Source organism: Dasypus novemcinctus, assembly GCF_030445035.2.
Source record: "Dasypus novemcinctus isolate mDasNov1 chromosome 19 unlocalized genomic scaffold, mDasNov1.1.hap2 SUPER_19_unloc_1, whole genome shotgun sequence".
NCBI classification, from domain to species: Eukaryota; Metazoa; Chordata; class Mammalia; order Cingulata; family Dasypodidae; genus Dasypus; species Dasypus novemcinctus.
Window position 1 is genome coordinate 385,878 of NW_026688134.1, and position 15,353 is coordinate 401,230.

The 15,353-nt window shown below is 43.1% G+C and overlaps 1 long non-coding RNA gene and 1 other non-coding gene across 3 annotated transcripts in view; both read right to left on the reverse strand.

Annotated features, from left to right (window-relative positions):
- Positions 1-15,353, reverse strand: part of LOC131277428 (uncharacterized) — a 345,246-nt gene that overhangs the window by 143,044 nt on the left and 186,849 nt on the right. The gene's annotated exons all lie outside the window — the stretch shown is intronic.
- LOC111759570 (U6 spliceosomal RNA) lies at positions 3,793-3,899 on the reverse strand. The gene has a single exon (XR_002793510.1). It is a non-coding gene; the product is annotated as a U6 spliceosomal RNA (small nuclear RNA).

The window sequence follows — 15,353 nt, forward strand, 5'->3', positions numbered from 1 at the left end:
TAGCTACTTGTCACTTATCCCAAGGAGGAGGCTGAGTAACCAGAGGTCTCTGAGCTCTGTAGAGGGACAGAGCGACCCTCCGTAATATCTTTTTTTTTTTCATTAGAACCAACAATTTTATTATGTATTTATGTACCTTGACTGATGAGAAATTAAGTGCACATCTACAAGGAAGGATGTAAAGTTATACAAGACTAAATGGCTTTTATTAGCAAAACAGAAGATAACTGTGTACATGCCAATCAACTAGGAACTTTTTTTTTAGGTTTTATTTATCCATTTATTTTAATTCTTTTTTTAAAAAGATACATAGATCACAAAAAATTTTAAGTTAAAAAATACAAGAGGTTCCCATATACCCCACCCCCCACTCCTCCAACATCAACAACCTCTTTCATCATTGTGGTGCATTCATTGCATTTGGTGAATACATTTTGGAGCACTGCTGCACTGAATAGATTATAGTTTACATTGTAGTTTACACTCTCCCCCAGACTATTCTGTGGGTTATGGCAGGATATATAATGTCCAGCATCTGTCCCTGCAATATCATTTAGGACAACACCAAGTCCCCAAAATCTCTTTAGATGCCCCCCACCACCATATACATAACTCTCCATCACCTGAATCTGCTTGTTGATATAAATTAACATTTTCTTAAATTAGGTGAAGGTTTATTCTGTCCATTGTGCAGCTTCCAGTTATACCTTAGTCCAACCTTCCAGGCAACTGCTCCCTTAAGTCCCTCCCCAAGAGGAATTCTGAAGTTAGCCCTGAACCCACTATAGAGGGTTTGGACCTCAGTCTGTTTTCAATGCTGCCAGTCTACATTTTTCATTCAACATATACTCATTAAATTTGTTTTAAGCACCTTTCATATGCTGGCCGGTACCCAAGGTCCCAGGGCTGTGGTGTCAAAGGAGGTGTGAGGAGAGTTCTGTTACTGATCCCCACCCTCTGTCTCACTCAGGCTCAGGCAGAGAAAATGAGGGTAATGATCGTTTACTGAGACCTGCTGTGTGTCAGGCACTGAACTAGGCACTTTACCTCCCATTCTTCCACTGACTTTTCACAAGCCTGTAGAGATTCTATTATCATCCCCATTTTACAGATGAGGAAACTAAAGGTCAAAGAGGTGAAGCCTCTTACCTGAAAGTTACACAGCTAAAAAATGGTAGAAGATTAATTTGTCCAATCCCAGAGTCTTCGACTTCAAGTACAAAGACACAAAGTAAACAAAAACCAAAATTGCAAGACGCTCTGTCTCTCTGGTTTCATTGCATTTGGTACATAAGAGCATTTATCATACTGGTCAATGACAGTTTATAAGTCACTCTAATTTCCTGAAGAGCAAAGATAGGCAGTTCTTCCATATCCTTAGAACCTAGTAAAAGCCCCATATATAGCAGTAACTTCACACAAGTTAGGTGAATTGAATAAAATCTAATTGAAAGGAGTCAACTGGAATGAAAGAGAATCAAACAGAACCAAATTGAATTTAAATGAATTTAAGGGAATTGAGCTGAACTCTGACCAAGTAGAGGCTGAGATTATGGCTCAGAGAGATGGCACAAAACACTATCACCCCTTGCATGTTTTCCTTTCATTTTTTATTTATTTCTTATTTTTTTAAATACACTTTTTAATTTTTCTAAAAGATACTTGGATTACATAAAATTACATAAAGATATAGGGGATTCCCATATGCCCAGCTCTCAACCCCTCCCACATTTTCTCACATTAACAACATCATTCAGTAGTATGAAACATTTGTTACAATTGATGAAGACATTTTGGAACACTGCCAATAAGCATGGATTATAGTTTACATTGTAGTTTATACTCTCTCCCACACAATTTTGTAGTTATGACAAGATATATAATGGCCTGTATCCGTTATTGCAACGTCATTTGGGACAATTCTAAAGTCCCCCCATTCAATTCAAAGACAATTCAAAAATGCCCCCATATTACACCTGTTTTCCCTCTCCTTCCCCTCAGAACCTCCAGTAGTGAATGCCTTTACATCCATGATAAAAGTTCTTCCATTGCTAGAATCACAATACCTGTATAGTAGAATAACAGTAAATCTACTCTAGTCCATCATTCATTCCCTAATCCTGAGGATTCTGGGATGGTGATGACCACTCCACCTCTAATTGAGAGGGGGCTTAGATCCCGTGGGACAGATGGATGGGACTATCTTGCTTGCAGTTGCAGATGATGGTCGTTGTCCATCATCATATCCTTGTTAGTTGTCTGGGTGAATCCAATGAACTGAAGAGTAGTTGTTGCAATTCTCTTGAGACTCAGGGTACAGCTGGCACATGGACAGACCAAAGATTTATGTCTCTTGGACATACACCTATCAACTCTACTACTAATCATAGGTTCAAATAGAAGGGGTAGAAGAGCCTTGTGTAGGGAAACTACAACTGAGTCCAACTCTGTCACACTGGACAACATAAATTCCCAAGTAGGGCCCACTAGCAGGGCACCAAACTCCTGAGCTGTCTGCCCTGCTTATAGTGTCTGGAAGTCTCTGCTATTTGAGGCAATATTTACTTTAGCAGTCAATGAGATCCTGCTGAGATGTTCATAAGGATTACCTCTGGAATGACCTCCCGACTCACTTTGAAGCCTCTTAGCCAGAAAAACCCATTTGTCTTTACTTTACCCTTTTCCCCTTTTGGTCCAGGTTTTTTCCCAGTTGAATTGCTAGTTGGTGCTTGGTAGTAATCCCTTGGTGCCAGGGAGGCTCATTCCCAGGAGTAATGTCCCACACTGGGGGGAAGGTGATGCATTTATATGCTGAGTTTCCCTTAGAGAAAGGTCACATTTGAGCAACAAGGAGCCTCTCAGGAGGTAACTCTTAGGCACCCTTTAATACTAGGCTAAATTTCAATTTCAAAAGGAAAGTTTCATAAGTACATTCATCAGTATCAAGGGCCTGTCAATGGACCATCCTCCTTCTCTAGTCACTGCCCCTGTACTCAGGGGATTCTTGCTGTCTCATTAGAGAATGTGGCAGAGCTCCCCAGGATGGGAACTAGATTTTCTTTTGGTTATTGTGTGAATCTCCACCTGCTGTGACAATGTCCCATGAACATGTGAACACATTTATATGCCTTATATGTATGACCACATGAACTTCCTCCCATGTATCTCCCATCACTGATACCCCACATAAATGGTCCTCCCCTCCCACAACTGTAAACCTTCTGTCATCCAAACTTCTTAAAAAATGAAGCTAAGGAAATAACCAATTACTATTAATAAGAAAGTGAAATAACGATAGTTCAAAAAATAACAAATAAAATACAAAAAACTTTAAAAAGTTTGGAAAAATAATTAAAAATATAAAATTAATTTTTTGACATTTTGTCTTTCATCACTGTAAGATGTTATCTTGTATGTACAGTGACATTTTCTTCTGTTTATTCCCCTAGTGTCTTATTTTTTTCATTTTGTCTTTAAAGAAGCTTTAGGTTACAGAAAAGTCTCGTACAGAATATAGGGTATTCCCATATACCCAACATCCTCTCCCTTTTCCCCTTCTTGTTATAATAGATGTATAACTATTTAAACATTGCTATTAACTATGGTCAATGATTTGTATTATGGTTTACATTTTGGAACATGCACTTCTATAGATTTTGATGAAATTTAACATTGCCTGTATCCATCACTGCAAGATCATGTAGAACATTTCCATCACCCCCAAAGGTCCCCATGTTCCATCTATTCTATATCCCCCTTCCTCTCCCCTCAGGATGCATGGCAACCACCAAGAAAAATATGGAATACTTCATGAAGTTGTGTGTCATCCTTGCTTAGGGGTCAAGCTAATCTTCTCTATATCTTTCCAATTTTAGTTGATGTGCTGCTGAAGCAAGCACACCCCTTGCATATTAGATTTGTGTTAATCAGGATTCTTTTGGGTTGCAAGTGATAGAGAGAGACCTAACTCAAAAGTACTTCAATAAATATAAGAATATACTGGCTCATGAAATAGGGAATTCCAGGGTGAGTTCAGGATTCAGGGACAGCTGGATCTGGGATTCAGGGACAGCTGGATCCAGGAGTTCAGATGGAACTCTGTCCAGGAACTCTGTCTTGTTATCTCTCTTCTCTGTTTGGCTATCAAAATGTGACGGGAACATGGCCAGAGGCAGCTCTGAACTCTCAATGTCCGGTTAAACCACCTCATCAGAGAAGACATCTTTCCCAAGAGCTCCAGTAGAAAAATTCCAGGGAGGGTGTATTAGTTAGCCAAAGGGATGCTGATGCAAAATACCAGAAATTGGTTGGTTTTGAGAAAGGGTATTTTTGGGGTGAGAGCTAACAGATACCCAGCCACAAAGCACAAGTTACTTCCTTCACCAAAGTCTATTTGGAGCAAGATGGCTGCTGACATCTGTGAGGGGTCAGGCTTCCTGGATTCCTATGTCACTGGGGCTTGCTTTACTTTGACTTCAAGGTTCCTTCCTTCCTGAGGCTGGCTTCTCTTTCTTCTGTGTGCTGACTTCCCAGAGCTCCAGTTTAAGTCTCCAGCATCAAACTCCAAAATCAAAACTCCAACATTAAAAGCTCTCAGCTCTGTTCTTTGCCATGCCTTTTATCCATGAGTCCCCACCCAACAAGGGGTGGGGACTCAACACCCTAAATCATAACTCAATCATGCCCAGGTACAGATCAGATTACAAGTATAATCCAATATTTCTTTTTGGAATTCATCAATTACATCAAACTGCTACAGAGGTTCTGACTGGCCAGCTTGGATCTTTTTTTTTTTTTTTTAAGATTTATTTATTTATTTATCTACCCCCTACTCCCATTGTTGTTTGCTCTCTGTGTCCATTTGCTGTACATTCTTTTGTGTCTGCTTCTCTTCTCTTAAGGTGGCAACAGGAACCGATCCTGGGATCTTCCGGAATGGAAGAGAGGTGCTCAATCTCTTGTGCCACCTCAGCGCCCTGGTCCTGCCTGCATCTCTTTTTGTCTCTCCCTCCCCTGTGTCTCTTTTTGTTGTATCATCTTGCTGTGCCAGCTTTCCCCTCAGGCCAGCTTGCTATGCGGGCCAACATTCCTGCACGGGCAAGCATTCCTGAGTGGGCGAGCACTCCTGCACAGGCCAGCACTCCTGCATGGGTCAGCACTCCACTTGGGCCAGCTCATCACGCAGGTCAGCACTCTGAGTGGGCCAGCACTCCACTCAGGCTAGAATGTTGTGCGTGCCAGCTTGCCTTCACCAGGAGGCCCCAGGAATCGAACCCTGGACCTCCCATATGGTACACGGGAGCCCAATCGCTTGAGTCACATCAACCTCCCCACCGTGGTTCTTGAACTCACCATCTAATCAGTCACTACAACCAGAGGATGAGACATCCTGATTAACTACACATGGCTACATGTCCACAGTTGTGGTTGGTGGGAGTGGGGAGTCAGCCCCCAACCAAGCCGCATGAAATGGGATTAGATGCCAAAAGAAGAGAGCTGGTATACTTCCAATAGAAACACATCTTAAAACCCCACTTTTCAGACCTTCCCCAAGACAGATGTGGATGAAACCATTGAGCACCCTTCCCCAGCAACTGCTTGAAATAGAAACTGCAGTCTTCCTTAGAGCTTGCTGAGTCAATCTGGCTTCATTCACTTCCCTCCACCCAGGGATGTCAATAACTTGTTAAATTGATTCTGAATAGAGAAAAGATCACGGAGCCCCTCCTTCCTGTAGCAGGTGCCACAGGAAAATGATTCATTTTCATTCATCTAGAAGCCAAACCCAGGAAAACTTCTTCCCATTCAATTCTTCCAAAGGGAGGGAAGCAGTCTGGGACATGGCTCTTTCCAACTCTCTCTCAAAGCCAATGGTAGGGCAACTAACTTCATATCTTCTCAGAATTCTTTCTCTAGTTCAGAAACATATATCCCGAGAGCCTTAAAAATCAGAGAGGATTCCTGACATGCTCATGTGGCTACGGGACTGCCATTTTGTCACACATTTTATGAAAGATACTTTCTTCAAAAATAACTAAGTTTTTAAAATGTAAGCATGATGGAGGACAAAAAACAAAACAAAAACACATTTGATTGTTTATAACTTTCCCTTCCTCGACCTGCTGAAGATAATTCCGTGGTTGCTTGTTTAGCATTCTCCTTACCCACAATAGGGAGAATTCTGTCTTATTTATCTTGGTTCCAGAGCTTTCATGATGCAAAACTGGGTATAGAAAAAATTAGATATATGAGGACAGTGGATTCTTGGTCTTGTAAAAAGAAAAAAAAAAAAGATGGAAAGAAATGGCTAGGGGGAGAGAGTCAAGATCCTAAGAAGCATGGACAGGGAGTGGTTCAGGAAAACTGCAGGGACATGAAAAAACAGTAATGGAAAAAGAGTTTTTGGGGAAGAGTTGCTAAGGATTACAAAATTGAGTCCCTTTTGATGTTCTCTGAGAGACTCCAGCAACATTTTGCATTGCTTTTGGTAATTTATTTTGCAGGATTATGCATACTAGTCCCATTTTTCCATATTTCTATTTATTTAACCAATTCCCTTTGGTGGACCATTTAGGTTGTTTAATATTCGTTGATGATTTAAAAAACACTGAGATGGATAGAGTGATGAGGCACTTTACCTGCCTAGGATGAGTGGATGAATGGATGGATGAATAAATGAATGGGTGGATGCATGCATGGATGGGTGAATGGATGGACAGATGGGTGGATGACTGGATGGACAGGTAGGTAGATGGACAGATAAATGGATAGATGGGTGGAAGGATGGAAGAACTCCACAGCTCAAGTCTTAACTACCTCCCTGTCCTTCATGATTCTTCCTTATTTTCTTGCTCTCTCATTACCGCTCTTACATTCTATCCCTTTCTTCCATCCTCTGTGCTTTTCAGCTTGAGAGGGCAGAGCTCCTCAGACCAGAAGCCTGTTTACTGCCCCTGATCTCACCTGTTTTTCTGGAATTTGGATCCTGGTCCCAGGCTGTGGGATATCCCCATGGTCTCCTGAACCCTGACACCTTCTCTCCATGTGTCTCACTTAGGGCTGCCAAGAAACACCTGCTATCTCAGCCTCTGCCCTTTGGAGCAGAGCCCCCCAGTGACAGGTCAGTGCCTCTACCATTGACAAGTCCACTTTCCCTGGGAGCCCCTAGATTCAAGGGAGGTAAGTGTAGATGGAAGATGGAGAGAGTTGAGAAATTGAGGATGCTTCTGAGAACTCAGCAGTGGCTGGGCTGCTACTGGAGATGGCATTCTCTTCCCTCCTTACAGGCTTCAAGCACTCTCCTGACAATATTTACTTTGGCATCTGCAGGAAGCTGGCAGTGTGTGCATGGTTCAGAGGAGGGCTAGGAGCAGGCTAGACAGGCAGCTGCTTTCCAAGTGAGCCCAGCTCCTCCCTGCCAGACCAAAGTCTCCTGCAAGAGGGAGGCTTCTCTTGCTCTCTCTCCATGTCTCTCTCATCTTACCTCCAATCTCTTTGATATCTCTTTGTATTTCTTTTCTGTTTTCTGTTTTCTCTTTCTCTTAACTCTCTGTCCCCTTTCTCTTTTCTCTCCATCTCTCATCTCACATTCTCATCAGCAAGGAGCCTGAGTGACCTTCAGATCAGCAACCCTCCCCTCTACCTTGCATATTAGGGAGGCCACATGGCTGAAAGATCCAGCCCTAGTCCACTGGGTCCTTGGAGGTTCATACGTGCATTTTTCCAGAGGAAGGTCCTTTACGTCTACCAAATTATTAAAGGGGACAGTGACCTCCAATAAGTCAGTGCTTAACAAATATTTGATGAATGAATGAATGCTTTCGGACAGGTCCCTTCCCTTCACCAAGCCTCTTTCACAAAATGAGCAGTTTGGACCACAGTAATGATTTTACAATTATACTCTCTGAAGTCTTAAGTCCTGGGGACTTAGAAGATGAGAAGGTGGTTCAGTTGTGAAAGGTCCTAGATGCTCACATCCACGTCCATCTAGGGGCTCAGTGTTCTTAAAAAATGCAACAGGACAGGTTTCATTTGCACAAATGATTCTGAAGCTTAAAAAAGGAAAGTGCTGCAGTATTTGTTACTCATGGTTGAAATTTATATTGAAATGCATCATAAATAGATAGGTATGTTAAAGCAAGTATAGTAAAATACTAATGGTAGGATTTAGGTGGTGGGTTTATGGTCTTTCATTGTAACATTCCTTCAACTTTGAAACTTTTCATAGAGAAAGACAGGAAATGACTAGGTCCTCTGAGGTCCCCACTCTTTCTTCAGAGTCCCTCTCCCAGTATTTCTCTTTTCCTCCCCTGAGACTCCTGACTAGAAAATAAGCAACAAAGAGAGAATGGACATGTCTGAATCAACAAGGGGAATCCAATGTGCCTGAAAAGAAACAAACAAGGCAACTGAGGAGGATGTCGAGAAACCAGGGTCTCCACTGCCAAGCCTTTTAGGGTCAGGAGATGGAATGTGATGACATGTCCGTCACCTGAAACAACTCATGTCCACACCAAGACAGACAATTCTGGGTGGCCTGAAGGATCTGACGATTGGCCAATCAGGGATTCTTAACCTGCAACAGGAGTGCTGCTTCTCAGGGTGCAGCCCCATGCTCCTTGCTTCCCCTGCCTTCTCCATCAACAGCAATACCAGTTAGCATGACAATAACAAGCAGCTGCTGTTAAAACAGTAAGTGGTGCATTTCCTGTGTACCGGCCTTGAAATCACTCAGTTGTTTCATCCTCAGAACAGTCCATCAGACAGATGTTCTATCAAATGCATACCACTTATTAGTTGTGAGATCTGGTGAGTTGGTTAGCCTCTTAGCCTCAGTTTTCACACCTATAAAATGGGGATGATGAAGCCACCTACCTCATTAGATTGTTGGAAGATTTTCTGTGCGTGCAAAGGTCTTGGCTCAGTCAAAAGTGGGAACTGTGTCTTTACAGAGGTCAAGTGATCTCTCTAGGTTCACAGAGCCAGCATCAGGCTTTCCTGACCCAAAAGCCAGCCTCTTGGCCATAACACTATGGCTAAAATCAGAGTTCTTTGCAGCTGAAAGCCCCAAGGGAAAAATCTATGCTTTCCCGTAATTAGATTAAAAGATCCATCAGGAGCATGTAAACCAGAGAGCTATAATCCACAGACGCCATTGCATTTTAAACAGAAATCAAGGCAAATGATTCAGATGGAGCAGCTGGTGGTTGCTGATGGCACATGCCATGCTGTCGGGGCTGAGGGGTGTTTGCAAAAGGCCGGTGACATTGCAATACCGCCTCTGAGAGGGTGAGCCTCTTTGTGAGATGTGTGCACACCACATCTCATTTTGTTTGCTGTAATTTTGAAAGCAGAGAAGAAAGGTTGAATCTCTTGTCTCTGTGCTTCCTCAAATTGGCTCAGCATCACATCACCTAGGAGACTTGACAAAAATGCACATCCCTAGACCTATTAATTCAGACACTGCAATAAGGTGTGATAAAAACATTTTGAAGGCAGCAGAAAACCACCACACTATGTCATTTAATTCTCACAAAATTTCTGAGAGTTGAGATTTTTTTTTTAAAGATTTATTTATTTATTTACTTCACCCCCCCTCCCCCGGTTGTCTGTTCTCTGTGTCTATTTGCTGCGTCTTGTTTCTTTGTCCACTTCTGTTGTTGTCAGCGGCATGGGAAGCGTGGGCGGCGCCATTCCTGGGCAGGCTGCACTTTCTTTTGCGCTGGGTGGCTCTCCTTACGGGGTGCACTCCTTGCGCGTGCGGCTCTCCTACGCGGGGGACACCCCTGCGTGGCACGGCACTCCTTGCGCATCAGCACTGTGCATGGGCCAGCTCCACACGGGTCAAGGAGGCCCGGGGTTTGAACCACGGACCTCCCATGTGGTAGACAGACGCCCTAACCACTGGGCCAAGTCCATTTCCCTGAGGGTTGAGATTTTTATACCCATCTTTTGATGAGGGTTCTGAGGGTCCGAGAGAAGAAAACTTGTTCAAGGTCACATAACCACTACGTCAGGATTAATTCTGAGAAAATTAATCTCCAAAAAAAGAAAGCCCCCCAATTTTAAATGGCTCAATAGTTAGGGTTGAGCAGTTCAGACACCCAGGGTCCTTCTGGCTTGTTGATTTCTACCTCATCAGAATCCTTTCACTTCATGGTTCAAAATGGGTGCTCCCACTCCAGCCATCATATATACCATCCTAGTCTTTGGGAATAAGTAAAAGAAAGAGTATTCTCTTATATTCACTTACTTTTATATCTCATTGGCTGTTAACTTACTCATATAATCATGTCCAGCTAGGGAGACTGGGAAATACAGTCCTTAGTCCTAATTCAAATTCAGAGATTCTCTTATTATAGAAGTCAGGACGAATGAGTAATGAGGACCTACTCATAGCCTTTGCCATAAAAGTGCCAGGTGCTTTATTATTTCTCATTTAACTTAATCTTACCAACGGCGGGGGCTAATATCTCCATGTTACTGATGAGGAGCTGAGACGAAGAAGAGTTACACAGCTTGCTTTGAAATCAGGATAGCCAGTACATGCAGAGTTGGGTTTTCTTTCAATCTATGCTTTCTCCTCCTTATTCGGTGCTATAACACCAGCAGAGGGCAGGAGAGAGAACCCTCTGCTAAACAAGGCCTTCGCTATGGGACAGGTATCTATATTTTTATTTTTTTTTACTATTTAATGCATTTATTTGTTTTAATTTCTTTGTCTTTATTTTTTTTAAATGTTATGTTAAATAAATATGAGGTCCCCATTAACCCCCCCACCCCCCTCACCCCACTCCTCCCATAACAACAACTTGCTCCATCATCATGGGACATTCATTGCACTTGGTGAACACATCTTTGAGCACTGCTGCACCACATGGTCAATGGTTCACATTATAGTTTACACTCTCCCTCAGTCCACCCAGTAATTCAGCCTTGCTCCTATGCATTTGGGGAAAATCACAGCTTCCCTATCAGCCTGCCTTGGGAAGTAAAAGAGGGTGGCTTCTGTAATGTGAAACAACTCCCAACAATATTTGGGGGAAATGTCAAGATGCTGCATGTGTTGTGTGCAGGGATAGACCCCACAGACCTAGCTGCTGCTGCTGGAGACACTGTCTGGCTTGCTCAACCCAAACACTATTTCTTACCCAGTATGATTTAAAGTAGCTATCCTGTATTGGCCATACTAGAGATAACCCCAGGAGCCTAAGAATCACATGCTTCTCCTTGGATATCAATAACTTCTGCCCATTTGAAAGGGAATTTCCTTCCCTCAACCAGCTCTCTTCCCTGGTTTATGAAAGTAATTTTCAGAGGTGTTGCTTTTCCTTCTGGGATGCACAGAATGGACTGGACATGCATACACCCAGGGGCTATATTAACTGTCTCTTGTTCCCATTAAGGGCAAAAGAAGGTAAGAGAGGCATTATTGCCTAGTGAAGGGAGGTCTTGGCAAACTTTACCCATAAAAGGACAAACAGAAAATATTTTCCCTCTTCAGGCCATATAATCTCTATGGCAAGTATTGAACTCTGTCACTGTAGCATGAATACAGTCACAGACAATTCATAAATGAATAGCTGTGTTACAATAAAACTTTACCCACAAAAGCAGGTGCCAGCCCTATTTGGGACGTTAGCCATAGTTTTCTTTTCTTTTTCTTTTTTTTTTTTAAGATTTATTTATTTTTTATTTATTTCTCTTCCCTTCCTGCCCTCCCCACCCCCACCCCAGTTGTCTGCTCTCTGTGTCCATTCGCTGTATGTTCTTCTGTGTCTGCTTGTATTCTTGTCAGTGGCACTGGGAAACTGCGTTTCTTTTTTGTTGATCTTGCTGCATCAGCTCTCTGTGTGTGTGGTGCTACTCCTGGGCAGGCTGCACTTTTTTCGCAGGGGGTGGCTCTTCTTACAGGACTCAGTCCTTGCGTGTTGGTCTCCCTTACGTGGGGGACACCCCTGAGTGGCACTGCACTCCTTGTGGACATCAGTACTGCGCATGAGCCAGCTCACCACATGGGTCAGGAGGTCCTGGGTTTGACCCCTGGGCCTCCCATGTGGTAGGCGGATGCTCTATCACTTGAGCCAACATCTGCTTTCTGAGCCACAGTTTTCTGATGCCTGGCCTAGTGGTATACAAGCTGGCATCCATCAACATCAGCTGCAAGCCCCAGCTCACCCATCTTCTAGGACAGGATGGGGCAGGATGGAGATACCTAATTGCCTTGGGCCTCAGTTTCCTCATCTCTCAAATGGGATAAACATACCTACCCACCAAGACTAGAGTAATAAATTTTCTGTTCCCCAAACAGGCCAAGCTTGCTACCATCTCAGGGTCTGTGCACTTGCCCTACTCTTTCTTCTATTCCAAAATGCCCTTCTCCAAGATCTAGCATGGCTGGGTCCATTTCCTTTTCAGTCTCTTAAGTCACATGCTCAGAGGCTTCCCTGACATTCTTGTGCAAAGCGGTGAAACCTCCAGCCTAGCACAAGGAAGATGTAGAAACTCACCTGATTAAACAAGGTTGATTCTTTTCCAGATGTGGAAAGATGTGATTTCTGTGGCCAAGGAATTCCTCACACAGGGAACACCAGCTTCTTTCCTTTTCCCGAGTCCACAGACCAGGTTGCATGCAGGAGCTAAAGCTCAAAACAAGGGGAATCCACACACCCTTTTCTCTCCTGTACTTTTTAACCCTGAGAACATCCTGCTTCCATCTGAGTGACTATCTGGACTGACAGTTAAAAGAAAATGAAGGGACAACTTCAAGGCCCTTTGTCCAAGCCGAGAACACACAGTTTTGCTGTCTGGTGACCCATCCCCACTCTACCGACAAGGCTTCCATGAGTTGCTCAGAATTTGCCACCTAGATTTATGAAATCCATTTTCCCTGAGATAGACAAAGCAGTTTATAGAGAACCAATATCATTAGGTTAATGATTCCCCATAAATTATTATCCACACGGCCCAGCAAATCCTTCAAGTGGAGCATTCATGATGGAGGATCAGTTGTTGGCTTTTCACAATCCCCGGGACAATCCTGACGTAGGCAGGCAGTGCTCCCTAATAAAGGACTGCTTATCAGGGTTGGATCCTCAGTCTATAGTAAGCACAAAGCTGGCCACTTTGGGGCTCCTGCTGCAGCCTGGGTGTGACTTCTCCATCAGAGATGCCCCAAATGAACAACACGGCTGGGACTGATATCTCATTTCATTCTTGACCATGACTTTTCATTTCCCATTGACATCTGATTTATTTATCTGTTTATGAAGAAACCTGTTTGGCTGAAACTGACAGCAATAGGCATTTGATCAAAAAGAGTCACAAATCTCATCTTCCACCATCCTGAATTTTTATTCCTTCATTACTTAACAAAATAGAATTAAGTTAGGGAGGAAGCCTGCTCTTGCATTATGCACTGGCCTCATTTCATTGGTCTTTATGCTTCTTCCTGGTGCTGTAGCTTTTCCATGCTACCAAGTATACCTAGTAGGGAACAGTTCCATCTCTCATGTCTGAGGAATTTTGTTCTCCACTCTGATTTTCCCTGGTTCAGAAAGCTGGTAGAGGTGTGCAAGGGACATGAATTTCAAGAGCATCAGATCATCTTTAGCTAAGGTAATTCTAATTAGCCAACACTCTGGGAGGGTTTTCAACAGAACAGCAGAGCTCCCCCCAAATTTAACCTCCTTAGCATCAAGAATATATTTCAATTTGTCCTAAAGCTTTGCTCTTCCTTCCCCAAGAAGGCATCAAGTTCATGTCATCATTACCAAAATTAGCAGAAACTAATTGTCTTGCCAGGTGCCAGGAAGTATGTGGTGTTTTTACATATTTATCCCCATTCTACACATGAGAAAACTTGAGGTGCAGAGAGGATAAATTATTTGTCCAGGGTTCTCTTGCGAGTAAAATATAGAGCTGGGATTCAATCCCTATCTATCTACCACGAGAGCCCAGGTTCTTTAAAACAGTGTGATTCTGACTCACAAAGGGTATTTTCTTTCTCTCCAAGGAAGGAGGGAAAGTAATATCAACCAGGCACCTCTGAGATAGGCAGGTTTCCATCTTATCTCATTTAATTCTTAAAGTCCTACTATAACATATGCATCAGCCCAGAATGAAAACTGGGGTTTAAAGATATCAAGCTATTCTGACTCTCAATCCTGGATAACAATCATCACCATTTAAGGCACTGGTTTTCTGTGGAAACCTATCCAGACAACAGCTTCTACAGCAGGGGATCCCGCTGTAGAAGCCTAGGATGGGCTTCAGGGCATTCACGAATTCTTATGAACACCATAGCACACATGAATGTTTCTCAAGAAAGGTCCTTGGCTCTGATCAGACACTTGAAGGGGTTCTAAATCCAAAATAAGTTAAGAAACACTGGTGTAGAAGATGGGAAGCTACATAGAAAATGGTTTAAAAACCCTTGTTGACTTCCAGCTCTCAGCACTCAAGTACCTCCTCTGCAATCGTGAAAAATAGAAGACTGATGCCCGTCCACCTCTTCAAGGAGAGAGATAACAGGGGGAATGAAATCAGATCTTGTCACTCCCCTGCTTAAATCTCTTCAATGGTTTTCCATCTCACTGAGAATAAAATCTAGACTCTTACCTGCAGCTACAAACAAGGCTCTGTAGGATCTGTTCCTGTGTGCCTCTCCAACCTCAGAACTTGCCATCCTCTCCTTGGCTCATGATCCTGTTGACATCCTGCATGTCAAGCTCTTTCCCATCTTGGGACCTTTGCCCTTTGCTGTTCCCTCTGCCAGAAGTGCTCCACCTTGCTCTTATAGCTGGTTTCTTCTTACTCTGGGACTCAGAACAAAGGTCACCTCATGAGGCCTTCCTGGAGCTCATAGGATTTTTAGCATCTTTTGGGTTCCTTCTTAGCTCTTATCACAACCTGTGATCATTTTGTCTATGTTTACTTATTCACTGTCTCCCTAGCTGGAATAACAACTCATGGGGGCAGGGGCACATCCATTCTGTTCACTATCCCCAGGATCTGGCACTGCACCTGACACAGAGGTGGTGGTCGACACTACTCAGTGGATGGACACATCACTTCACCTCTCTGAGTCTCAGTTTCCTCATCTGAACCTCATGAAATGAGGCTCAGACATGGGTGATCTTTAATATACTCCCCAAGACCCAAGTGGTTTCCCAAAGTACCTCAGTACTCCACAGGGAAAAACAAGCAATCAAGTTTTTACTCTCCTAACCCCACCTCCTCTCTATTTTTTTAATATTGCAACATGGAATAAAATTTCATTTGAATGAAAAAGCAGTTGAAAGATAAGGTTTTAAACTGCTAGACCATGAGCATCTTTCCAAGTCTAAACCTGT